Source organism: Otolemur garnettii, unplaced genomic scaffold, assembly GCF_000181295.1.
Source record: "Otolemur garnettii isolate 467f Iridium unplaced genomic scaffold, OtoGar3 scaffold00037, whole genome shotgun sequence".
In the NCBI taxonomy this organism is placed as follows: Eukaryota; Metazoa; Chordata; class Mammalia; order Primates; family Galagidae; genus Otolemur; species Otolemur garnettii.
The window spans coordinates 8,027,654-8,052,450 of NW_003852432.1; the positions used below are offsets into that span (position 1 = coordinate 8,027,654).

Below are 24,797 nucleotides of genomic sequence, written 5' to 3' on the forward strand. Positions count from 1 at the left end.
CAACTCTAGTTGTTATTGGGCAGCAGCTTTTTGAAGTTTTGCCATTCACGATCTCACTACCTCTCTGAAGATATGTCATTTTTTTTCCTAAATTTTGCTTTACTGAAAATTACCGTAGTATTATAGTTTGCTCCAACACTTTACGATAGGAAGTATCAAAAAGTACTGTAAAACATAGTTCATGTTGATTCTAATACTTTGTAATTGAGGGTAGAATTCAGGATTCTGCCCAACAGAGTTCGTTTTCAAAGGAATAATGTTATCTTGCCATTATCAGTCTCCTTATGACACAGACCCTGAGGACAGTGATTGTGAGGTGACAGTAGAGTCTTAGAGAGCTTAAAGAGCCTGTGAATGGAGCTGACAGTGATGGTGAGCTCAAACTTCTATCCACTCATTATTAGCATGTTCTATAAGTCAAAAAAGGTATGCCTCGCTTTATAGTATCAAACGTAAGTATTTAGTATTTAGAGAGAATATGGAGATGTCTTAAAAAAATCTTTTCTTCAAATTATACATTTCAGTCGAACCAACCATAAATTTCTGCTATTTGGACACCACCATAATGAATTACCTTTATTTTGAGGATTAATATCGTATATGACAAAATTAATGAAATTGTCAATTCTAGGACAGGTGGATGGCAAAAATAATAACTGAAGTTCCCAGTTGACCTCCAAGAAGTAATAAATGGAGACAAAGCAATAATGAGAATGGAGAAAGGCAGTCTTTCCTGAGATGCGAAAGTAGCAGCGCACTTACGAATTTTCTTATTTATATGGTAAGTGTATTTTTCATAGAATTTCGGGTGGTGATGCATTATGTGGAATTTCTATCAGCGTATTAACTAACCCAGGTCTACTCTGCCTCTACTAATTGCTTGCCTATAGCACCTAATGGTTTGAATGTTACCCCTACACAGAGCACACTTATTTTTTTCTTACATAAGTTACTCAGATGTATATGGGGGGTTATTAAGTGTTGATAAATTTACCCACTGGGTTAACCATGAGGCATTACAAGAACACTGATCCAACCCAATAAATAAAAACGAGATGCATTTTACCTGTCTATGTTTTATATAATATCATGTAATATTAAATACTTGATATTTAATAAATGAAGTTACCATGACATCTATCCTTTTCTCTTCCCTCTTGTCTATGATGGCTCCAATTCTATGCCTTTTCTGAAAAAATTACTAATTCTTATAGAACCCTACATTCTCCAAGCTTTGGAAGGGAAGGTAAACGGCACCAGTTCCTTCCTCATATCTATATACTATTTTCTCAGAAAGCAAAAACAACCAGAAAATATGTCCTTTAGTTAAAAAGTTTAAGGAAGAGTGGTTTTTACTTTGAATTTCTCTAGTAATTAGGGATGATGAGCATTTTTTCATGTATTTGCATTATTATTATTATAGCTTAATATTTCGATGCAGGAACTATCTGATTTCTTTTCTGCATGTATTTATCTTTGTTCATTCTTTACGAAGTTTTTGTTTCTAGTCCTTATCTTAAACAATGTTATTGCTGTGAAATGTTAAGCCTTTTTAATTTTGTGAAGGCAAAAAGTGGAAACCTAACAAACGTGTATATGTAAAAATTAAAAAAAAAAATAGTTTAAGAAAGGCCGGGTGTGGTGGCTCAAACCCATAATCCTACCACTCTGGGAGGTGGAGCCAGGTGGATTGCTTGAGCTCAGGAGTTTGAGAGCAGACTCAAACTGTGAGGTGACAGTAGAGTCTTAGAGAGATTAGACACTGTCCTCAGGGTCTGTGTCATAAGGAGACTGATAATGGCAAGATAACATTATTCCTTTGAAAACGAACTCTGTTGGGCAGAATCCTGAATTCTACCCTCAATTACAAAGTATTAGAATCAACATGAACTATGTTTTACAATACTTTTTGATACTTCCTATCGTAAAGTGTTGGAGCAAACACTTTGAGCAAGAGTGAGACCCCGTCTCTAAAAATAGCCAGGCATTGTGGTGGGGCCTGTAGTCCCAGCTACTCCAGAGGCTGAGGCAAGATGGTTTCCTTGAGCCCAAAGTTTGAGGTTGCTGTGAGCTATGACACCACAGCCTTCTACCACAGTGGCAAAGTGAGACTCTATTTCAGAAAAAAGTTTATGAAAATTGAATGTGGAACTTGAGACAAGAACTTCTCTTGCATGGGTAAGTTTGAAACATTACTACTAGATTAGATCTAAGTAAAACATGTTAATATGCATGATAGAAGAGGGTGACACTGACTCAACTGGAGAAGAAGGTGGGTGCACTTATGGGAATGTGCTAACAGTAGAGGGGGACGAAGTGGGGGCCTGAAGAAAGTAAGACAACACACCAGACTCAGGGACGCTGCTGGTCAGCAGACATTTAATAGTATACAACTCATTTAACATTTAAATATATTTTATCTCTTTGCTTTGAGTGGGCATAGTGGTAGTGATAAAAATTGCTATGTGAAGTTTGAGCTTTATTAATTTGTTACTGCATGAGTGTTTCTTGGGAATAGAGAAACTAGGTGTAACAATTTCCGTATGCAAGTATATAAGGAGTATTAATATTGTTATAATAGGGGTGGCGTCTGTGGCTCAGTGAGTAGGGTGCTGGCCTCATATACTAAGGGTGGCAGGTTCGAACCCAGCCCTGATCAAACTGCAACAACAACAAAATAGCCTGGTGTTGTGTCAGGCACCTGTAGTCCCAGCTACTCAGGTGGCTGAGGCAGGAGAATCGCCTAAGCCCAAGAACAGGAGTTTGCTGTGAGCTGTGACGCCATAGCACTCTATTGAGGGTGATAAGTGAGACTTTGTCTCTAAAAAAAAAAAAAAATATATATATATATATATATATAGTTATAATAGAAAGGAACACTTTTAGATATCATGTCATTCTGGTAATCTATGCTCAACACTTAGTAAAAAAATGAAATTTGACTATCCTTCCCACCATCAGTGATAAACTATTATGCATAATCTCAAATCTCAGAGTAATATTCAACTGTTATTCTTAATCTATATACTGAAACAACATGCCAGTATGTAATTTTTATGCTACTAGAGTTAAAATTTCCATCTTTTTATATTTTATTTTTTTATGAATTGGAAGATAACATTTTTAGCCTCTCATCTGAGTAATACCGACACTAGTAGCGTGCAGCTAGTGTGGTAGTTTTCTATTTAGCTTACTCATTCTAATTTATAATTATTTCATTCATGATTGAAATCAGAAAAGCACAATTGTTCTAACAGGGAAGATGGGGGAAATGGGTGCTGATCTATTTCACCCCAGTTCACAGTCACAATCTGGGGATCCTAATTTGGTTTTGAGTCTGTCATATCCCACCAAACTTTTCCGGGGACATTTCCTATGCATCTGGCAAACAAAAACAGGCAGAAACGGAACTGGTGCTTGAGCTTATTCTAATCCTCTGCTACTGAAACAGAGCATACCCTAATGCCGATTTCTCTAACAACATTAGCGCTGTGACACTCTCATAGCCTTCTGGGGAAGTTTTCTGGCACTGAAGAACTAAGAATGAACACACAGGACATATTCAATGCTAAAAAGCCGAGCATCCACTAAAGACATTTAAAATTCCGAAATGAAATTATATGTAGCACTTCCCTGTGAGCAGAATTTAAATATGCCACTCAGGGACGAATTCATGAATTCCATTTTACTTTCAAATACACATCTTTATAGAATTATATTCAGCTAATAACTAAACCTCTTCCATTATAGAGGTATGACAAAGATGAAGTGCCGAGCTTCACAAATGAGGGGTCCAATTCATCTGTGTTGGGTGAATCACTCACGCTTGACATCTGAGGAATTTATACCAATAAAATGCATAATGGATCAAAAGTTGGTAAGTTTTCAAATTAATTTTCAAATAGAGGGACTCAAAGGCAGAGAGTGGCACTTTGAGGATAACAGGCACTAGTGTGTGTGTGTGTACACACCATATTCACAAGAATCTTTCCAGAATCTGCTCTGCGCCAGGGGCCATGTTACCTAAGTCAGCTCTAATATGGAAACAAGAGGGATTTCATGGTCTGCAACATCCCTTCTTTCAGTCAGCAAATCAATGAAGAATAAGCCTGAAGCTGGGCCTCTATCCTATGCCATCGCATTATGACGGGTTTCTAGGAAATCAATCTGTCTGCTGTTCATTGCACACTTCTCAGATCACATTAAAATGCAGCCTTTAAGTTCTCCAACTCTCATTCCATAGAAAACAGCAACAGTGGAACCGATTCAGTGTTAAAAAATACATAAATATGTAAATAAAATCGTAGCATATAGATAGGTTTGTTGTTGCTATGGCCTTTTAAATATCCATAAAAAATACAATTTTCTAAAAATACCCTATGGAAAATAAGTTTCTAAATAGACGTCATTTGAATTGTTTCCAAAAGGAATGCTGCAAGTATAAATTTGGGAGTTTTGTGAAAATTATCAGTGGATAAAATAATTACTACCATACTGTCTGGGAATGCCACAGGTCTCCATTACGGGTAAGATAACGACATTAATCAGGACACCTCTGATGATGATGTGCAGACAAAGCCATCCCCATTTTCCAACCTGCAGCAGAGGGACTCCATTTGTTATTTACTTTAAAGCTGAAAGTAAATCACTAATTCTCTTTCTCTTATTCATCTAGTGGAGCAATGAGAGTGTAAAAGAGAATTAAGTAAAGTACTTAGTTAATATTTAAGATGGCAAACCAAAAGAAAAGTGTTAATAGAAGAAGGTTATTTTTTACACTACATGGAATTAAAATTTTTCACACCCCAATTACTAAACCAGATGCAAACATTCTCCCAGAGACCAATTAGTTTATAATACACTTCCTTCAACAGAGGCCTGATGCTTCCCGAGCCTACCTTGATGAATGCAATTGTGTGTGTGTGTGGGTGTGTGTGTGTGTATCTATGTGGATATACTCACACTAATTGTCATTTATCAACACTAATGTCATTTGTCAACACTAATGTTAACAGTGAACTTTGTAAGTGGCCATTAAAAATTCCCAGTAAGGCCTGATTTTTCAATGCAAAAATACTAGAGAAGTACCTTTATGGATTTATGTTCCAGATGGTGGTACCATCTGGGAGCTAACTTTCATTGTCTAATGGTTTCTTGCTACATTTACATGTACGAGGCATCAACACCCACTTCTGGTTACAATCATTTGCTTTCCTGCGTCAGTCTTAGTAGAATGCGTGTTGTATGTAGCTTAATATGAAACTGATCACAGATGACAAAAGGAGAAACATTCTGCAAATGTTAAATGACTGGGAACAGAATGCACAGCAATAAAGTGACCTGCATTGACCATTTTCAAATGAGAGATTAGTAGCATTTGTGTCTAACCTGATACTATATTGCATAAAATATGTATCCCAAGCAGGTTGGGTCTGCCACCCTGTTCCCTCGTGAATGTAGACTTGCCAGATGGCTCTGATGAAACTTTATTTTCTTGAGAGGCTGCATTTAAAGAACACCTGATGGCCTCCAAATGCACCAGAAATTAAACTGCAAGATTTTCTAGTAGATTGTTAAAAATGAGAATAAAATGGAAGTGTATAGCCACTATCACAACACATGTCCCTTTTTTAAGGACACTGATCCTATTATAGTTTAGGTTTGAGAATCAAGGAACTGATGGGTAGGCCAGTCTCTCTGATTTCACAAATCATAAACAGCATTTGGTGTATTTTCAGTCAAAATGTCCAACAACTTTCTTCTTCCTCAACTCTGCATCTCTAACTGATATCATTCTCATCATACTGTCATAGTTTTCTTTTCACCATACAGGGACAGGCTTAATAATGGCTCCAGAAAGATGTTCCTGTCCTACTCCTGGAACCTGTGAATATGTTGCCTTACACGGCAAAAGAAACTTTGCAAATATGAAACTATAAGAGAGATAGGAATATTATTTTGGATTATTTGGGTGGGCTCAATGGGATCACTGAAGTCCTTCTAAGATAGAAACAAGAAAGTCAACAGTGTAAGAGGGAGGGGGATGATGGGAGCAGAGGCTGCAATGATGTGCTTTGAAGACAGATAAGGAACCACAAGCCAAGCAAAGTAGGAGGTAGTTAGAAGTTAGAAAAGACTAGGGAATGGGCTTTCTTCTGGAGCCTCCAGAAGGAGCACGGGACCTTGATTTTAGCCTCACAGGACTCATTTCAGACTTTTGTCCTCCATAACTGTCAGACAATAAATCCTGTTGTTTTAAGCACTTTGTTTGGGACAATTTAGTACAGCAGCAATGGAAATATAATGTACACACCTTTAGGGTCTGTGGGCACAAGAACTGGTTTCCCAGAATCTTGAATTATTTTACTACAGGCATGATCTGCAGAGAGGAACAATTTGCCAATGAGAGAGAGTAAAGGAAGAATTTCTGGAGAGACGATCTTAAGAAGCTGAGATAAGCTGGGATGCAAGAGACACACGGAGGGATTGTCCTCAGTTAGGAAGAGAAATGCCTACCTTCATTTCTTTCCTTTTCTTTTTTTTTTTAATGAGGCAAAGTCTTACTATGTCACCCTTGGTAGGGTGCAGTGACATCACAGCTCACAGCAACCCCAAACTCTTGGGCTTCAGAGATTCTCTTGCCTCAGCCTCCTGAGTAGCTGGGACTACAGGCACCCATCACAATGCCCAGCTATTTTTGTTGTTGTAGTTGTCATTGTTGTCTAGCAGGCCCTGGCCAAGTTTGAACCTGTCAGCCCCAGTGTATGTGGCTGGCACCCTAACCACTGATATATGGGTACTGAACCCCCGTACCTTCATTTCTTGATCTCTAATGATAAGAGTATCGATGGCTCTGCTATCATTGGCTGCTAACCCCTTTTGAGTTTCCTTGAAACCTTGCCACCAACATTCTTCCATCTTTTCCTGGGTTTGTTTTTTCCTTCTTTGAATGCTCGTGTTCTCAATGATCCCAGCAACAGACAGCTTTATTTCCTAATGGATCTCTCAATATTCAGTTTTGTCTCTTCGTCTAATTATAGTTATCTTTATTGACAGCCCAATTAAAACGAAAGCCTTCTACAGCTATGGATCCCAATCATGATTGATCCTCACCCCTCCCACACTCACAGAAGACACTTGGAGACACTTTGGTTGTCTCAAGTTGGGGGTAGAGAATGCTACTGACCTCTAGGGGGTAGGGCTCATGGATGGTTGCTAAGTACTTACTCTGCCTTGGAAAATGCCATATAGCACATAACTAATCCAGGCCCAAATGCCAATAATGCTGCTGTGGGCTGTTGAGAAACTATAATTTTAAAGCTAAGCTATTACTCACTTTCCTTTTTTTTTTTTTGAGACAGAAGCCTCAAGCTGTCCCCCTGGGTAGAGTGCTGTGACATCTCAGCTCACAGCAACCTCCAACTCCTGGACTCAAGCAAGTCTCCTGCCTCTGCCTCCCAAGTAGCTGGGACCACAGGAGCCCGCCACAACGCCCGGCTATTTTTTGGTTGCAGCCATCATTGTTGTTTAGCGGGCCCGGGCTGGATTCGAACCCGCCACCTTGGGTGTACATGGCTGGCACCTTAGCCACTTGAGCCACAGGCGCCGAGCCACTTTCCTATATTGAAAAAGTTTTCTCCACCCGTATTTTCTCCTCTTTTATTTCCCATCACTCTTTTAATATAGCAAGCTTATCTCCACTCTTACATCCTTACACCCTCCTATGGGGCCTTTAAATACTGCCAAATGCACAAGTAGTGCTAACATCATTTAATTTAGTTTAATCTAGTCTAATATACAATTAGCCGGCTTTCCCTGTGAGTGCTTCAGGCAGGTAGTGCTAACTGACTGCTAGGCTCACTGCTTCTTTGTTTCAAACACCTGTTTCAAACCGAACATATACAAATTAATCTCATCAGTTTATCACTGAAACTTACTCCTCTTCTTTCATTTGCCACTTTCTTTCCCTCTAAATTCCTCAAGTGTTTGATATTTTGTTTTTTCCTTCATGGTCCATCCATTACTCTTCATCAGCTTACTTGGCAAATATGTCTAAGTCTTTAAAATTCAGTGCAAGTTTCTTCATAGAAACTGCTCCTGATACCTTCAACTGCTGAGGGCTGAATCAGATACATTGTCTTTTCTCTCCGTGCATTCTCCATAGTCCTGTGGCCTCTACGGTCCTCTGATACATTAATTACGCAATTTTCCATTTAACCCTTAGCTGCATAGAAATGAAAGTCAAGGAAACTGTTTAAGAAGAACATATGATAGGTATTCACTTTCTGGCTTTGACGTAAACACAGTGGACTTTCCTGGCTTCTTTCACAATGTAAGGTAGGTTCCTAAGCCCCATTGTCTCTGTCCTTTCTCTCCAAAATCTGGGGTTCCACCTTTCCTCTGTAAAATACCTTCTCTGACTAAGTGTATAGTATCTAGAACATTAGAAAGTCTTCCTAGCCGGGCATAGTGTGGGCGCCTGTAGTCCCAGCTACTCAGGAGGCTGAGGCAAGGGAATCGCCTAAGCCCAGGAGTTGGAGGTTGCTGTGAGCTGTGACTACAAAGCACTCTACCGAGGGCAATAAAGTAAGACTCTGTCTCAAAAAAAAAGAAAAAAGAAAGTCTTCTGGGATTTTTGTCCCCAGAGTTACTCCAATGATTAGGTTATCTAGCATGGCAAAGTGATTTTACTCTTTTGATTAAGGTTACCAACCGGTTGCCCTTAATAAAAAGATATTCAAGGTCAGCCAAATCTAATCACACAATCCCTTTAACGGCAGAATACTATCTGGTTGGTAGCAGAAGAAGTCAGAGACATGGGAAGCATGAGGGCTCCAAGTGTCATTGTTAATTTTGAAGATGGAAGGGCCACATGAGAAAGAAAGCTGCAGCTTCCGGGAGCACAGAGTGACCAGCAAGGAAATGGGGGCCTCAGACCAGCAGCCACAAACAACTGGATTCTGCCAATAACCTGAATGAGCTTGGAGATTTTTCCTTAGAGCCTCTAGATACAATCTGAACTTTGCTAACATTTTGATTTCTGCTTTGTGAGACCTAGAGCAGAAAATTCAATCAAACCTGCTCAGACTTACATAGACTTATGACACACAGGACTGTGAGATAATACAATTATTTTATGTAAGCTGCTAATTTTATGTGAATATTTTTGGTAGCAATAAAAATCTACTACGCTAAGCACGTTCCAGCTCTGCTCCTACCGGAGCAGATGAATCACTTCTACAGTTCACACAGCCGTAATTATTTCTACAAGTATCTGCTTCCCCACCACTAGCTTTTAAGCTGCAAAAAGAGTATTATGCACATCATATCCAAAGAATAAATAAACAGATAAGATTTTAAAAATTTATTAGTCATAGAACTGGTTTGGCTTCCTGAAAATGAAAGTTTTATATTCTTGGCCAGTCATATCAAAATAGCCAACAAACTTGCAAGACAGGACTCAGGCAACAGCACAACCCCTGAAAACCAACTCTGATAGAGCAGTGTGGTCTGACTGGCAGCTGCGGGAAACCAGGCAGCCTGGGGACCTGCTGTCAGGTGGCTACACCCATCTCCTTAAGCAAAACCCCTGCCTTATCCAATGTGTCTACTCAGGGTATTCTGCTACTGTGCGTGTCCATCAGCTCTTACCCTTTAAGAAGGCACTGGCATAATATTCATATTCCAAACTTTCTTTCATTTGGATAGTAAAAACTCCAACTCACGACTTTTCCAACTTGAAGTCTTTTTCTAGGAGTAATATGTCTAATCAGCAATGTCACCTTCAATTGTGATAAAGTAAGATATAAACAGGAAAAGTGCGGCAATCAAAAATGTCTTTTTTGTTTCTTTCTTCCAATCAAATACTATGGCTGCTGGTAAAATTCAACCTATAATTTGTTACCCGAGAGTAAAGAGAGGAGCCTGATAACTGAATGATTTTGTTTTTACTCTACAAATTAGGCATTTTAGTTAAAAGAATATGGCTCTTTTTTTTTTTTTTTTTTTGAAAACATGACATCAAAGTGTGAGAGAATCAGATAGTGACCCAAATGTATAGACGACTTCTGCTTGCCACAGTGAACGGCTGGCAGTGCTTTTCAATAGAAAGGAATTCACGTAAATAAATAAAATGTAATGTTTGCTTATATACCTCTGTATATGTTTTTATAAATTACACATATAAAAAATGAAAATGCTTAAAAGAGCTTGTGAAGCATAGTATCAGTTTAATTTGAGATTTAATTATTATATTCTTCCATACTATATTATCAAAATTGAAAAAAAGACATAATTCCTTTCACACATATATGCAATATATTCATACATGTGCTAAATATTAAGTCATGATGTAATCATCTTAGTTTTATGAGAAAGAATTACAATTAAAAAAGTGAATACTAGAACAAACTCGGAAATTACATGCTACCTTCACTAATCTCTGCCAGACTTCAAAACAGAATAAAGAAGCTCATACTGTGCTGAGCTTTATGATTTTGTAACTTGTGACTGAAGCATGGCCTACCTTCGCTTGACATATAGATGGTAAGAAAGTAAATTTGGGTGGACGGGTAATATAGAAAACAGGATTAGGTGCAGCCAAACATAAGCCATACTCTTAGGTGTTGGTTTTAATGTTTACTATTTGTACATTTCATTGAAAACATGAAAATCAACTATAGTGGTATAGTTTTGCTTTGTGATTTATATTTTTCAATTTTTTCATCTCTTATGTATTTATAGTAGTTATACTCTTGTTTTCTTTCTTTCTTTCTTTTTTTTTTTGCAGTTTCTGGCAGGGGCTGGGTTTGAACCCGCCACCTAAAGCATATGGGGCTGGCGCCCTACTCCTTTGAGCCACAGGTGCTGTCCTATACTCTTTTTTTCTTTTCATGGGAAGGAGCTGTAAGTTGTATGAAAAATATAAATTATCTTTTAATACAGGATAATATAACAAGGCAAATGATTAATCAAGAAAAACTATTCAGAGGAGAGATTATACTATCCTATTTAATAACATATTTTTAAAATTGCTAGAGAGGTTAGATATTCATAAATATTTCTCTCCTGAAGGATCATTATTAAGAACAGTAATGTCTTTACTAATTTTGGCCAGTGAGCCACTGTTGTTATGGTTTTCTCTGCCTGTGTCCTTTAACAAGCTATTACCTGAAAGTTCATTCTCAGCAAGAAAATTTGAATGATTCTCAAAATCTAGATTTTATACCGAAAACCAGCAAGAATTCATGATGGACTTTCTTCTTTTAAAGGAAGATATTTCATTTGTATTTATTTTCTCAAGTTTAATAACCTTTCTTATAGTATTCCACTTCAGATATCAAATTTTAGGTAAAGATTGAAGGTCTTAAACCTTTAGATCATTGCATAATTAGCAAAAAAGTTCACTTTTTCCTGAGTTTTTTTTTTTTGGACAATACATTTTGAAGGATGCTAAGGAAGTAATACTAATGAAATCTTTGAGTATTAAAAATTGGGGTGTGCTCCCACTCCCTGGCACTGAGGGAAGAGTCAATGTTATGATTTTGTTTTTGACATTTCTTACATTTTTGTACCCTAATTTCCATCCAGATTGATGAAAATAATTTTTTTGTTATTTTAAAACAGGAACGAATGTAAGGATCCAACTTTCTCGAGTGTATTTTAAAATTTCTTGAGTTTACTAAGCCTACCCACTGATTTGTGAGATCTGCAGTGGAAAACTACAAGCACAGAGTGGGAAGATTATGATTTTAGAAAGGTGACAAAAACAGAATTAAATGGGAGCAGAAATCTTGTTTTTTCAAACAAAAATAGCATTCTATATTGCAAAAATAACACAATTTCCATTATTCTACATACATATTTATAGTCTTCTTTGAAAAAGCATCCTGAACCTCTTAGAAAACTCTGACAGTTAGTAGACGTCTCTGTCAATTATCTCATTTCAAATAGCAGCTCGAACATTTAGCACCATCCCCAAATATCTAAAATCATGCACCTGATGGAAAAAAATAACGTGAATGGAAAGGAAAAATAACATACCATGTAGGTTTGATCAGGGCGTTGAAGTCAGAATCTGTGGGTCTCAAAAGTGAAACAGCAGGGTTGGGGGGTGGAGAGCAAACTATCGGAAACAGCGCTAGTTCAAGCTGCTCGAAGACACAGCAGCAATCAGAGAAATGCTTAATTTATCAGAGAAAAAGAGTGGATATAAAACTCTAGTGACAAAGTGATTTTTGTGGTGGATATTTTTCACAAAGCAACAGCGTGGTCTCAGTGACAGTTGACAAGCCACCAAGGCTAATTAGCTGTGATCTTGTCAATAGTACATAACACTGTCAGATCTAGGGACTGAGTGCAACAGAAACTTCTCTGAGCCCAGAGGGTGAAGGTGCTGATGACACCGCAGTCGCAACCAAGGAGCTAAGGTTGAACAAAAAACGGCCCATTGTCTTATGGGAATTTTGGGATAGAGGAGCCACCGAGGTACTGAGTGACAGCAGAATAGAAGGCAGGCACAGGTTTAACAAAAAAGCATGAATTAGAAACAAGGGACATAGTTTCTCTTTTTTCCAAGTAATATATCAAAGGAACAACAACAACAAAAAAAATGGTTCCCTTAACTATCGGAGAAGGTATTTTTTCTAATGGTCTATAAGAAGAATTACTTTTCTTGGTCGAGTTTGAAAGGAAGAGCACCAAAGCTCTTAAATCTTTTTGTCATCTGTGCATTCCTTTTTGTTCAGATGGAGAGAAAGTGATCAGGAGCAGGCTGAACCCTGAAATGAGGGTGACCACCTCCAGTTTCTCTATAGCTGGTAAAACAAAACGAGCATCAGTATGCAAATGCCTCTGGTACTTTCCCAAGCTGTTTTTAGCTCTTTTTGTAACTTACCTCCCTACACATGTTCATAAATGGATGTTTTTGTGGTTTATATTCTAAAGTCTAGTTGCAAAAGTAAAAAAGGAAAGTCTTGTGGTAAAGCAAATTCCCTTAAGGTTTTAGTATAACCTACGGATGCCTTTGGGGGCTGAGGACAAAGCCAGAATGTTGAAAGAAGCCCCTACGCTTCAAGAGATATTTGCGATCAGGATACACAGAAACGGACAAAGAAGCATTTTTTGAGTCAGGCTGACATGAGTTTGGATACAGCCTCCATCACTAGACAGATGACTTTGGGCACACGGCCTGTTTTTGTTCCAACTTCAGTTTTCTAAATTGCAATACAGGAATCATAATTTAGAGCTCTAACATTGTTGTTTGAATTAAATTACATTCCACCTTTGAAAGCTCCTAAAGAGTGCCTGGTCTATAGTACACATTTAATATTGAATAAAATTCTCTAAGGGGAGTCCACCGAAGTCTCCACAGAGATAATGATGATATGCTTAGTTACAGAGGAAGTTGGTAGTGTCGGGCACACTCAGGAAAAGGATCCCCCTCTTTCCAAGTTTGAACAAGGGAAATATTTCTTTCTAATTAGGAGCAGTTATGTTCCTGCCGAGCATAAATTCTAAGATGAGAATCATTAGCAGAAGGCAGCCAAAGGAAGGTGGCTCTGAGAAGAAGCCTAAGAGCCAGTCTCAGTGTATCAATTGTGATATTTCCTTCTGCCTTTTTCTCTGTTATTTTGGGGACAAGAAAAGTGGCTTTATACTGGCATTTATTTCGTGAAGAAGGAGAAGAATTCCTAGACTGTGAGTTCACAGAGGTGAGGATGGAAATATGATGTTCAAGCACTAGCCACTAAAATTACTAGGACAATACATTCTGAGGCACAAAAAGAAAAAGTAAGGCAGAACAGGAAATCTCCACATTTTACCTTTCAATGGGGTCTGTTCACATAATGGGTATGCACCTATCATTCAAGCATTTACTTAGCAAATGTTTATGAGTATTTACTCTATGCCAGAAACCTATAGTTTTGAGCATTATAGACATTGAACTCACCAACCAGACAGACAAAAATCTTTATGCTTACGGAGCTAACATTCTAGGAAAGGAGGTATACAAACAAAATAGAAAAATGATATAAAAGACTAGAAAGTGATAACTGCTATGGAAAAATGTAAAGCAAGGAAGTGGGATGGCAAATGTCATGCTGTGGGTGGACGCAGCCATTCAGATGTGAAACGTGGTGTTCAGGGAAGGGCTCACTGGCAAAGGAGAACTGAGTAAGGACTGAAGGAGGTGCAGGAACAGTCTGTGCAGCTGACTGCGGGAAGAGCATCTAAGCAAAGAGAACAAGCAAGAACAAATTAAGAACGAAGAATAAACACCCCAGGGCAGGAGCACAGCTCCTATGCTGGAAGAGAACATAGGCTGGAATTCAGGGAGCGAGGAAGGAAGAACCCAGAGCGGTAGAGGTGGAAGTAACAGAGGCTGGATTTTGAAGGGCCTTCCAGACCACGGGGACTCTTTGGGCTCTTTTCTGGGAGAGTTTGAGAGCTACTGGCAGGTTCTGAAGGACATGCTTCCACTTTCATTTCCAACGCTTCACTTTGGGTGAAATGTTATGTAAAGACACAGTAAGAGACCAGCTAGGAAGTGATATCAATAACAACAATATCCTGGATACACACTCAAAGAAGAGTTAGCAGGATTTGCTGTTGGTTCACCTACAAAGTCTGAGAGAAATAAGAGTTAAGAGTGATTCCAAGGATTTTCTCTGTCAGAAAAATGCTCCTGTTTCTTCATTGAAAGTTAGTAATTGAATAAGTCTCAAACAATTCTCACATAATTTTAATCTCTCAGTCTTGAGTTCTCTTGTTATGTTTTCATAGCTCCTAACCTACAAGATTCAGGTTTTCCATTTGACCATCATCCTATCTAGACTGTGCCTCTTGAAATCAAAGAATGTGAAATACTCATTTTCATTTTCTCATGGTGGGTGCAGGACCTGACCCGTTGTGTGTGGTTCTGGCGGACATGCAATAAACACTTTTATTCATTTTGGCCATCTAGCATCGGAATCCCTTTCTAACTGTGGAAAGTCATCACTTCTGTGTTGGTTCATATCAAAGACTGCCTCATAGAAAGTAAAAGTGTTAAATACTTGGTTATTCAGCTTCCCTGTGTTTTGGGCTCAAAGTTTGAATTGACGGTTCTCCATCCAAAGATGTACACAAAGAACATAATATGGAAAGTTAGTATACAAGATGCAGGAGACAGCCTTTCCTTCTCTCTGTTGAGACAGCACTTTCTGCATCAGATCATGGCTGTGTTGGTAATTTTGATGATGTTCCTTGGCTGCTTAGGCCCATGCTTGATTTTCCAAACTTTTCAATTATTCTGTAATTTACTTAACAATTTTTATAACCTCCCTTTCAGCTTAAAAAAGCCATACTTGGCTTTGTCCCTTTAAATAAAGCACCCTTACCAACTTGTTAATCAATAATCATTTAATGATGTGTTGGATATGCATATTCATTATAGTGAGCTTAAAGAGAAGAAAGGGGCTTGGAATCAGCACCTCTAACATGGCATTCTTCACTTCCAAAATATAGAGAATCATGGAACGGGAAAGTCCACAAGTCAGGAGGAACTTGAAAGTAAGCAGATGATATGAGAAACACTGGAAATAATTTCTGATTGTTGACGTGACTAATGCATTGAGGACCTGGTAAATAGTTTAGAACCTCTCCATGCAAGATTGCACATCAAGGAGCATAGATATTTCTTCATGAATTTTAATGATACCAAATGTTTTGACATCTTCTCTCTCTCTTTTTTTTTTTGAGACAGAGTCTCACTATACCTTGGTAGAGCGCTGTTACATCACAGCTCACGGCAACCTCAAACTCTTGGGCTTAAGTGATTCTCTTGCCTCAGCCTCCCAAGTAGCTGGGACTACAGGTGCCTGCCACAACACCCAGATATTTTTTGGTTGTAGTTGTCATTGTTGTTTGGCAGGCCTGGGCTGGGTTCAAACCTGCCAGGTCTGGTGTATGTGGCTGGAGCCCTGCTACTGAGCTACAGACGCTGAGCCCATCTTCCCTCTTTGATAGTTTTTTGTAGAGTTTTTGATAACATATTCTAAAAGGCAAGAAAGCAGCAAGAAAAAGAAGGAAAGAAGGAGTGAGAGGAGAAGAGAAGGAAAGAGAATAGGGTTGATGGCAAAATTTCAGAGGACTGCTTTCTATTTTCAGTCAAAAGAAACTCCAGTGATTCTTGAGGCATGGCCCAATAGATTCCCTTGTCTCAACTTAAGTGGAGGCATATCCCTCCACTTCCTCTGAAAAAGAAGGCTGAGTGAAAGAGGAATCAGAAGCATTCACTTTAATATTGTTCTCTCTTGGTCAGTGGGTCAGAGGTCTCTTTGCTTTATGGAAGGAAATAAGAGACAGAGGCCATGATACCCTAACAAGGCCCACAGCCTACTACTATACATGTTTTTATATTTACTCTGACCCAAATCATATTTCCTTTGTCTCCCTTAACACTTTCAAATCTGGTCATGTGGCACCGACATCAGAATGCACATTGTAGCTGAATACAGAGTTCTGGCTGTGGTACGTGGCTCGCTGTTAGTGCCTGTCCAACATACGTCCATGGAGGGCTTTTCTCCACTGTCTGAGGCCTCAGTCTTCCTTCTGCCACTACTTTCCCCTTATGCACCTGTCTTTCCCCATCTCCTCTTTATTTATACCCCACCCCAGGCAATTCAAATCAGTAAACTTTTGCTAAACCCCCTTTAGATGCTTAGGTGGAGGATGGATGCTTTCTTTACTTAAGTCAAATACACATATTTAAGTATTTAAGTATGTTTAAGTATGTTTTTTTTTTTTAAACAAAATCTTCCGAGGACATTGTATGGTGTCATATTTTAAGTGTTCTTACCAATTTTTTCTCTTCACAATTTCATATTATAGAGAGTGATTACAGTGATATATCCAAACCTCTGAGTTTTGCTGAATGTTTTCATTCAAAGAAGGCTGAGAGGACCATTTTGTCATTAAGAAGTCAGATCTGAGAGAGACTCAGCAGGCTTTAGTGCTACGTATATTCACATCACAGAGAGTTGGGCACTGGGGGTAAATCATAGAATGAGGCTCAGGCTTAGTTAACTGAGAGTGTTTTGTTCTTTTTCCATCAGTTGAAATTCTCTGGAAAGGATGATTTTTTTTTAATCTTAATTGTTTAGAAATGATGTATTTGTTTCCATCAATGTTAATAAATCCAAGCCTTCACATCTCAGCTTACCACAATGAAATTAAGTTCTCAGCTTCATTTCTTATTTTGCTTTTAAAGTTATTATTATCTCAATAGATTTAGAGGGTACAGTGATGTTTGCTCCATGGATGAATTGTACGCTAGTGAAGTCAAGTCTTTTTAGTGTACCTCCCACCAGAATAGTGTAGATGGCACCCAATAGGTAATTTAAATGAAGAGGCATTTTTCAAATATTAAAATTGTTTACCGTCTGCTGAACCAATGTTTTATAAGAAGAAACAAAAATGAAAACCACTTGGGAATGTACTACCTTCTCTTATATAGAATCTAAAATTCCCTTTAATGGTTTTCATCCTCATCTTCAATCTGATCAGGGGAAGGCCAGTAAGACAATGGGGGAAAGTATGGGGTTGTCCAAAGGCAAAGGCTTTACAAACAAGAAAAGATTTCTATTTCCTTGGGTGTGACTGTGTCAGTGAGAGGGAGCTGGTGAAGTCTATATGACAGATACTGGCTAACTAATCTAATTTTAATTTAGGTTCGATTTAAATATACGGCAGGGAGTTGTCACTACCTTTAAACTGAAATATACTTTCATTTACCTAACAGCAATTATTATTGACATAAAATGGTCAAAATAACTCCAACTGATCCAAATTTTAAAATACCACATTTTTTAGTCCAATTTATCAATGCAATTTAAAATACTTCTCTTTTTCTATTACTTTTTCTTTCTTTCTTTTTTTGTTTTAAGACACAGTCTCACTCTATTGCCAAGGCTGGGGTCCTGTGGTGTTTGCCCTACTCACAATGACCTCAAATTCCTGGGTTGAAGTCATCTTTCTGCCTCAGCCTTAGAGTAGCTGGGACTATAGGCACCTGCCACAATGCCCCCCATTTTTTCCCTATTTTTAGTAGATATGCCGTCTTGCTCTTGTTCAGGTTTGTCTCCAACTTCCAAGCTCAAAGGATCCTCCTGTCTTGGCCTACTACAATGCTAGAAAATAGTTTTTCAAAGTAATAATTCATAACTGAAGGTGATCTAAGTTCAAAAAAAGTAAAAACTAAATGTCAAAAAATATTGCATTTATTTCATGTCTAACCAAGAAAATAGTATGTAACATATTAACATATGGAATAATAAAAATAAAACCCATGAATTAGTCTTACAAATATCACCACATTCATATGAAATCTTGAAAAAAATGAAGAAATAGAAATATTCAGTTAAGAATATTAATTTTACTTAAGAATACTAATTTTCACATACAACTAGGTTGCATGGATTCTCTTCAGAAAATTCTTGGAAAATAAACCTCTGAGCTCTGGAGTGGTGTTTGTTTTTATTCAGAGCCATCTACTGTAGTCATTTATAAAGGTGGGATAGCTCAAGCTGCTCCCATGGAAGAGACCACTGGGGTGCTCCTGCTGGCTACTGGTGTCTGGGGCAAGCTTACTCTGGGTACCTAAATCTCTCTTATTGCCGAGAACTCCACAAATGCTCCCTATGTGCTCACAGGAACTGGCACCACTACTGTTGTCCTTTTCCTATTTGGATTCTTTGCTAGGGACCATGGTAGCCCCTCGATGCTGAAGCTGGATGTTGTGTTTCTGTCCCTGGTGTTCCTCGCTGAGTTTTTAGCTGGCATTTCAGGGTTTGTGTTTCGTCATGAGATCAAGAACACCTTCCTGAGGACTTACACAGATGCCATGCAGAATTACAACGGCGATGATGAGAGGAGCCGGGCAGCAGATCGTGTGCAGCGCAGCCTGAGCTGCTGTGGCTGCAAAACTACACCAACTGGACACCAGCCCCTGCTTCCTGGAGCACGGCATCCCCCAGGTGCTGCACGGATGACACAGACTATAATCCCCAGGATCTGCACAATCTGACTACTGCCGCCACCAAAGTTAACCAGAAGCATTGTTATGGTCTGGTGACCAGTTTCATGGAGACTACCGTGGGAATCATCGCTGGAGTGGCATTTGGAATAGCATTTTCCCAGCTGATTGGCATGCTGCTGGCCTGCTGTCTTCCTGGTTCATCACAGCCAGTCAGTATGAGACGGTGTAAGGAGAAGTCTTTCCAGCACAACAGCAAAATAAGAGACCTGTTTTAAAAAGGAACTGTAGCAATCTTTGAAAAGCTTTCGAAGAATGTTAGAGCACAGTACATAATACACCTGCCTTGCTCCCCTCTGTCTCTTAACTCCCCCATGTGCAACTGACACTCCCATCCAGTCCTGCTCCACCTTTCAGCCTGTGTCATGTGTAGTGTCCATTTTGTGAAACTCTGTTGTGGCATAGAGTGTAGCCAGGTCCCCCCCGCAGCCAGTCCTGGTGAACCCCACCCAGGGGCCCCACACGTGCCAGCTCCTCCACCTGTACTTAGTCCAACTTATGCTCATTGTAGGTGACCAGCTGTCACAGCACTGCTGGCCCCTCTGGGCTCTGCATGTAGTGTGGGAGGCTCCTGTTAGCTCCTCACTGTGGCCCATGAGTGCCACACACCTTTAAGTAGATGAGTGGATGATAGTATCTGTTCTTTTGGCTTAATTTGGTTTCATTTTCCCTTTACTAAAGCTCTTTCCTACCTTCTTCAGGCTGCCTCAGACATGTAAAGAGACACATCAGTAATTGTCCATGAGGAGAAAAAAGCACGTGTCATGCATAAAGGAACTTACTGTCGAGCTTTAGGTGGCCTCCTTGCTTGCTATCACATACCTGGGTATGGACAGGCAGTTTAGTGCCCCTTTGCCTCTCAGTTGAAACCTGTATAATCCTGTTACAAAGCTGTGTTGCTTATTGAGAAGGCAATGACATTGCTTTTGTTTGTTTCCAATTAATTTCTCTTGTGCTGTTTTATTTCTTTTTCTTTCTGTATCTTCCTCTGGCATTGACATTACAAACATTGAAGACCTCAATGGATCAATTTAAACCTGCGCGGTGGCTCACGCCTATAAACTTGGCACTCTGGGAGGCCGAGGCAGGTGGATTGTTTGAGCTCACGAGTTCAAGACGAGCCTGAGCAAAACGTGAGACCCTGTCTTTACTAAAAATAGAAAAACTGAGGCAAGAGGATGGCTTGAGCCCAAGAGTTGGAGGTCACTGAGAGCTCTAATACCACGGGACTCTACCCAGGATGACAGTTTGAGACTCTGTCTCCAAAAAAAAAAACATTAATGTGAAGGGGGAACACAATTCAATGTATTTTTAAAAGAGCTTCAAAAATATTGCCCTCTGTCTAGCATGCCAACAAGAATGTATTGATATTGTGAACATTTGTGATACATGTATTAATAAATAGAATAATTATAATTCTATCATAATCTTTATTGGAAGAAATAAAATGTCATTTTGTTTTGAGACCTGAAAATTTACAAATACAAATCTTTGAAATTAGAAATTCATGGGCGGTGCCTGTGGCTCACTGAGTAGGGCACCCATATACCAATGGTGGCAGGTTCAAACCCAGCCCCAGCTGGGTTCGAACCAAAAAATAGCTGGGCGTTTTGAGGGGGCGCCTATAGTCCCAGCTACTCGGGAGGCTGAGGCAAGAGAATCACCTAAGCCCAGGAGTTGAAGGTTGCAGTGACCAGTGTGATGCCAGGGCACTCTACTGAGGGCAACATAGTGAAATTCTGTCTCTACAAAAAAAAAAAAAAGATGAAGTTAGAAATTCATATTTTTATCTGGTAGGCAATTCTGAGCTGCAGGTAAGAATATTTGATAAGAAGTAACTAACAATAAAGTTCATTTTCCTCACAGAGAAGACATTTATGAGAAAAGAGGTACAGGGTTTGGCTTAGATACTTAAAAATACATGGCCTTTTAATCTCTACTTTTATAATTCTCTTGACCTTCTTTTCAGTTGCAATATAGCAGAAGCTCCAACCATCCTCACACATCAATGTCTAAAATTAGGGGAAAAACTGGGATTCTGTTATTTTTTTCCTCTTTTTCTTTTTTCTTTCTTTTTTTTTTTTTTTTTTTTTGGAGAGATAGTCTCACTTTTCACCCTCGGTAGAATGCAGTGGTGTCACACAGCTCACAGCAACCTCCAGCTCCTGGGCTTAGGCGATTCTCTTGCCTCAGCCTCCCTAGTAGGTGGAACTACAGGCGCCCATTACAACACCCAGCTATTTTTTTGTTGTAGTTCGGCCGGGGCCAGGTTTGAACCCACCACCTTTGGTATATGGGGCCGGCATCTTACTCACTGAGCCACAGGCGCCACCCAAAATTGGATTCTTTTTTTTTGAAGTCTTTTTTTTGGAAGTCTTTTTTTGTTTGTTTGTTTTCTAGCCAGAGTAGACTCAGAAGGCATTTGTTCCAATTCTACTGGCCAGAACTAGTTTAAATGGCCATTCTTGCCTTCAGTGAGACTAGGAACATGAGTATCACACAGATGGGTTCTCAGAAAGGAAGTGAGTGGCATGACATTCTGTTTAGGCAACAATGTCTACAACACTGTCAGCAGTTATGGTGTGTAGCTTAGAGTGTGGGTTTTGGAACTAAACTTCCTAAGTTGAAGTCCTGCCTCACCCATTTTTAAACTATGTGATTTTGAGTAATTATCTAACTTCTTAGAGTTTCAATTTCCTCATCAATAAAATGGGGATGAAATAGGCTTTCCTTAAATTCATGTCAGCTATTTTTATTATAAAATACTTGGTTATAATTTATATGGTAAAACACTGCATTGTTTCATTAACTCTGCACAAAGTTTGAATCTCTTTAAGTTAATTCTTTAGATGTTTAAAAATAGGTAAATCAAGTTTTTAGAAACGCAAATTGTCATGTTAGGATGGCAAGTGAAATTATATCAATTCCATTTCAATGATCTCTGTAACAGATCACTAGCTGTGTTACACTCATAGTGAACTCCAAAGGATTTGCTCCACCATCCTTCTTCCTACATAACAATAGAAACTGACTACTGGGCCAGCCAATCCAGTTGCCCTTTGAGCACTCATTTATCGTTCATAAGTTAGAAATTAGAATCCTGCTCCAATTCCCCAATGCCCCCTCCCCACTAACCTCTATGTGTGTGTGTGTGGATATGTAACATTAAAAATAGAGAAATATGTAGCTGGATACTTTCCAGTCTTCATATATATAAAATGCAATATGGCAAATCCCCCCTTCTTTAATGTTGGGACAATTCCACTTCAGTACTGGAATAAAAAAGAGATTAACCTGGCAAGTATGAGGAAATGCTGGTTTCATTTTTTGGCTGTTATCAATAATTATTTGTTAAGGACCAATTGCAAGATGTGATAAAAGAAGCACCAAATACATCTCTGCCTTTGATCTAGTTGAAGATGTATATGACCTAGTTGAAGTTCACATGCAATATACATGGAAATCAAGGTAGTGTTAATCTCTATCACATTGAACTGGATTAAATAAATTTTGAGGAGGCAGAGAACAGGGTCACCTTGAAGAACTGTAAAGAAATCAGGAGGTGATGAAGCTCAAGCTGCAACCCAGATGAAAAGGACAAAAAAAAAACACAAAAAAACTGGGTCTAGGGCATGGTTAGGGACGGTGGGTGTGCTGGTTAAATGGAGGTATGTATGAATAAAGTGGAATATTTGTTTTGAGGAATGTTAATAGACTAAACAAATATTTACTGAGTGCCTATTAGTGCCAAGCCAGTGTTAGGTATTAAGCATGTGGACTCTGGTATGAAATGGTCCTTGCTCTGAACAGTTTGATTAAATAGCTATGCTGCTTTAAGAGAATGGTAGGTAGATAGATTGTTTCATACATATTAGTGAATAGGTTCCATTCCTGGTTATTCATTAAAATTTATAAATATCATCTAAAATAATTAAGTATCATACATTTATGTTGATGAGCTCCTCCTCAAATATACAGTAAAATAAAATAATCATGTCAAATGCATTTAGAAGGAGCATAATAGTAAAGCCAATGTGGGAATTGATTTCAGTTTTTTCCAATAAATTCTCCATCATACTTATAGTAAAACAATATTTGTAATGAAAATTTATTTTGCATTCACCATATGCTAAGTACTCCTAAAAGTACTTTAAATTTATTAATTCATCTTAACCTCACAACAATATTATTAAGGACTAATTCCAGTATTTTCAAATAATCAGTAAGGAACTTGGGCCCAAGAAAGTGAAGTAACTTGCCTAAAATGACAGAGGTGGGAACCAGCAGAGCTGATCTGTGAACAGTGCAGTTTCAGAAACTGTCCTTTTAACCATTATTGTGTGTGAGACTTATGAAAATTAAAACACAGAATCAAAGTATTCATTCTTGTTGGATTTCTGTATAGTTCATCCTGAAATGTTATAGGAACACATATAATATTATTCTACAATAAAGCTTTTCTTATTTGTTCACCAAAATTTACTTTTAAAATTTCATATTACTATGAAGGTGTTTTATAAGTATGACTGTCATTTGAGTTCAGATCATTATTTTCAAAGGTGAATATGTCTATGTGTCTTTCTCTACATGCGCGCGCACACACACACACACACACAGAATATTGCGGGTTTTGTCTTTATTTGGTGATAGCAAGGGTAACAGAATCAATTCTGTGCTAAGTACAATGTGTGAAGAAAGATGTTCAACATCAATGCTCCAGTCTTTCAGTCTGACATTTCTTTGTGAAGTGGGCAGAAAATTAAATTGCCTCAAATTAGGGGAGAAAATCACACACCATGAAAAGTAACATGTCCAATGACAGTTGAGGTCATGCCTCCACTGAGGTAAATATGAATTGTACCATATGAGTTTCAAGGATTTTATTTATTTTTTATTTTTTATTTTTTATTTTTTTTGAGAAAAAGCCTCAAGCTATCCCCCTGGGTAGAGTGCCATGGCATCATGCTCACAGCAACCTCCAACTCCTGGGCTCAAGTGAGTCTCCTGCCTCAGCCTCCCAAGTAGCTGGGACTACAGGCGCCCACCACAACGCCTGGCCATTTTTTGGTTGCAGCCATCATTGTTGTTTGGCGGGCCCGGGATGGGGATTCGAACCCACCACCTTAGGTGTATGTGGCTGGCGCCTTAGCCGCTTGAGCCACAGGCACCGAGCCAGTTTCAAGGATTTTAAAGGGAATAGTGTAATCACCCTGCTTTATGTGCTTTGAATTGTTACTCCTTAACATCCTGAAAATATTACACTTTTCCTGGCATTTTATGCTAGGTTTATAATAAGACATTGCTATGTATTTGCTTAAAACATTTTAGGGGGAGGAGCAAGATCACAGACTGGAGATAACTCATTGCAGGCTATTTGTGATGAGATAGAAGAAAGTTGACTCAGTTACCTCTGGCTGGGGGAATCTGCACAGAAACATCATTCCAGGATTATAGTGAAGTAGCAGGAGACTTCAGGAGCCAAAGGAAATCTAGAGCTGAGGAATACCAATGTAGAAGGCAGGTGCTTGCTACAGACAGAAGCTACCTGATTGGCCAGCTCTCCCAGAGAGAGGTAGAGACAAGAAAGGGCTGTCCTGCAGTATTTTGATTTTGGTCTGGGCTGCTCACTGAAACAGCAATTAGACTTAAACTGCATCTGGTGGTCAAGGTTGAATGCCTAGTAGGGTAGTATTCCTGCAGAAGGGATGTTGCCATTGTGGGA

General features: G+C 38.8%; 1 protein-coding gene and 1 pseudogene across 1 annotated transcript in view; one reads left to right on the forward strand and one right to left on the reverse strand.

Annotated features, from left to right (window-relative positions):
• KCND2 (potassium voltage-gated channel subfamily D member 2) overlaps positions 1–24,797 on the reverse strand; it is a 483,669-nt gene that overhangs the window by 274,985 nt on the left and 183,887 nt on the right. The gene's annotated exons all lie outside the window — the stretch shown is intronic.
• Positions 18,575–19,247, forward strand: LOC105886979 (annotated as a pseudogene).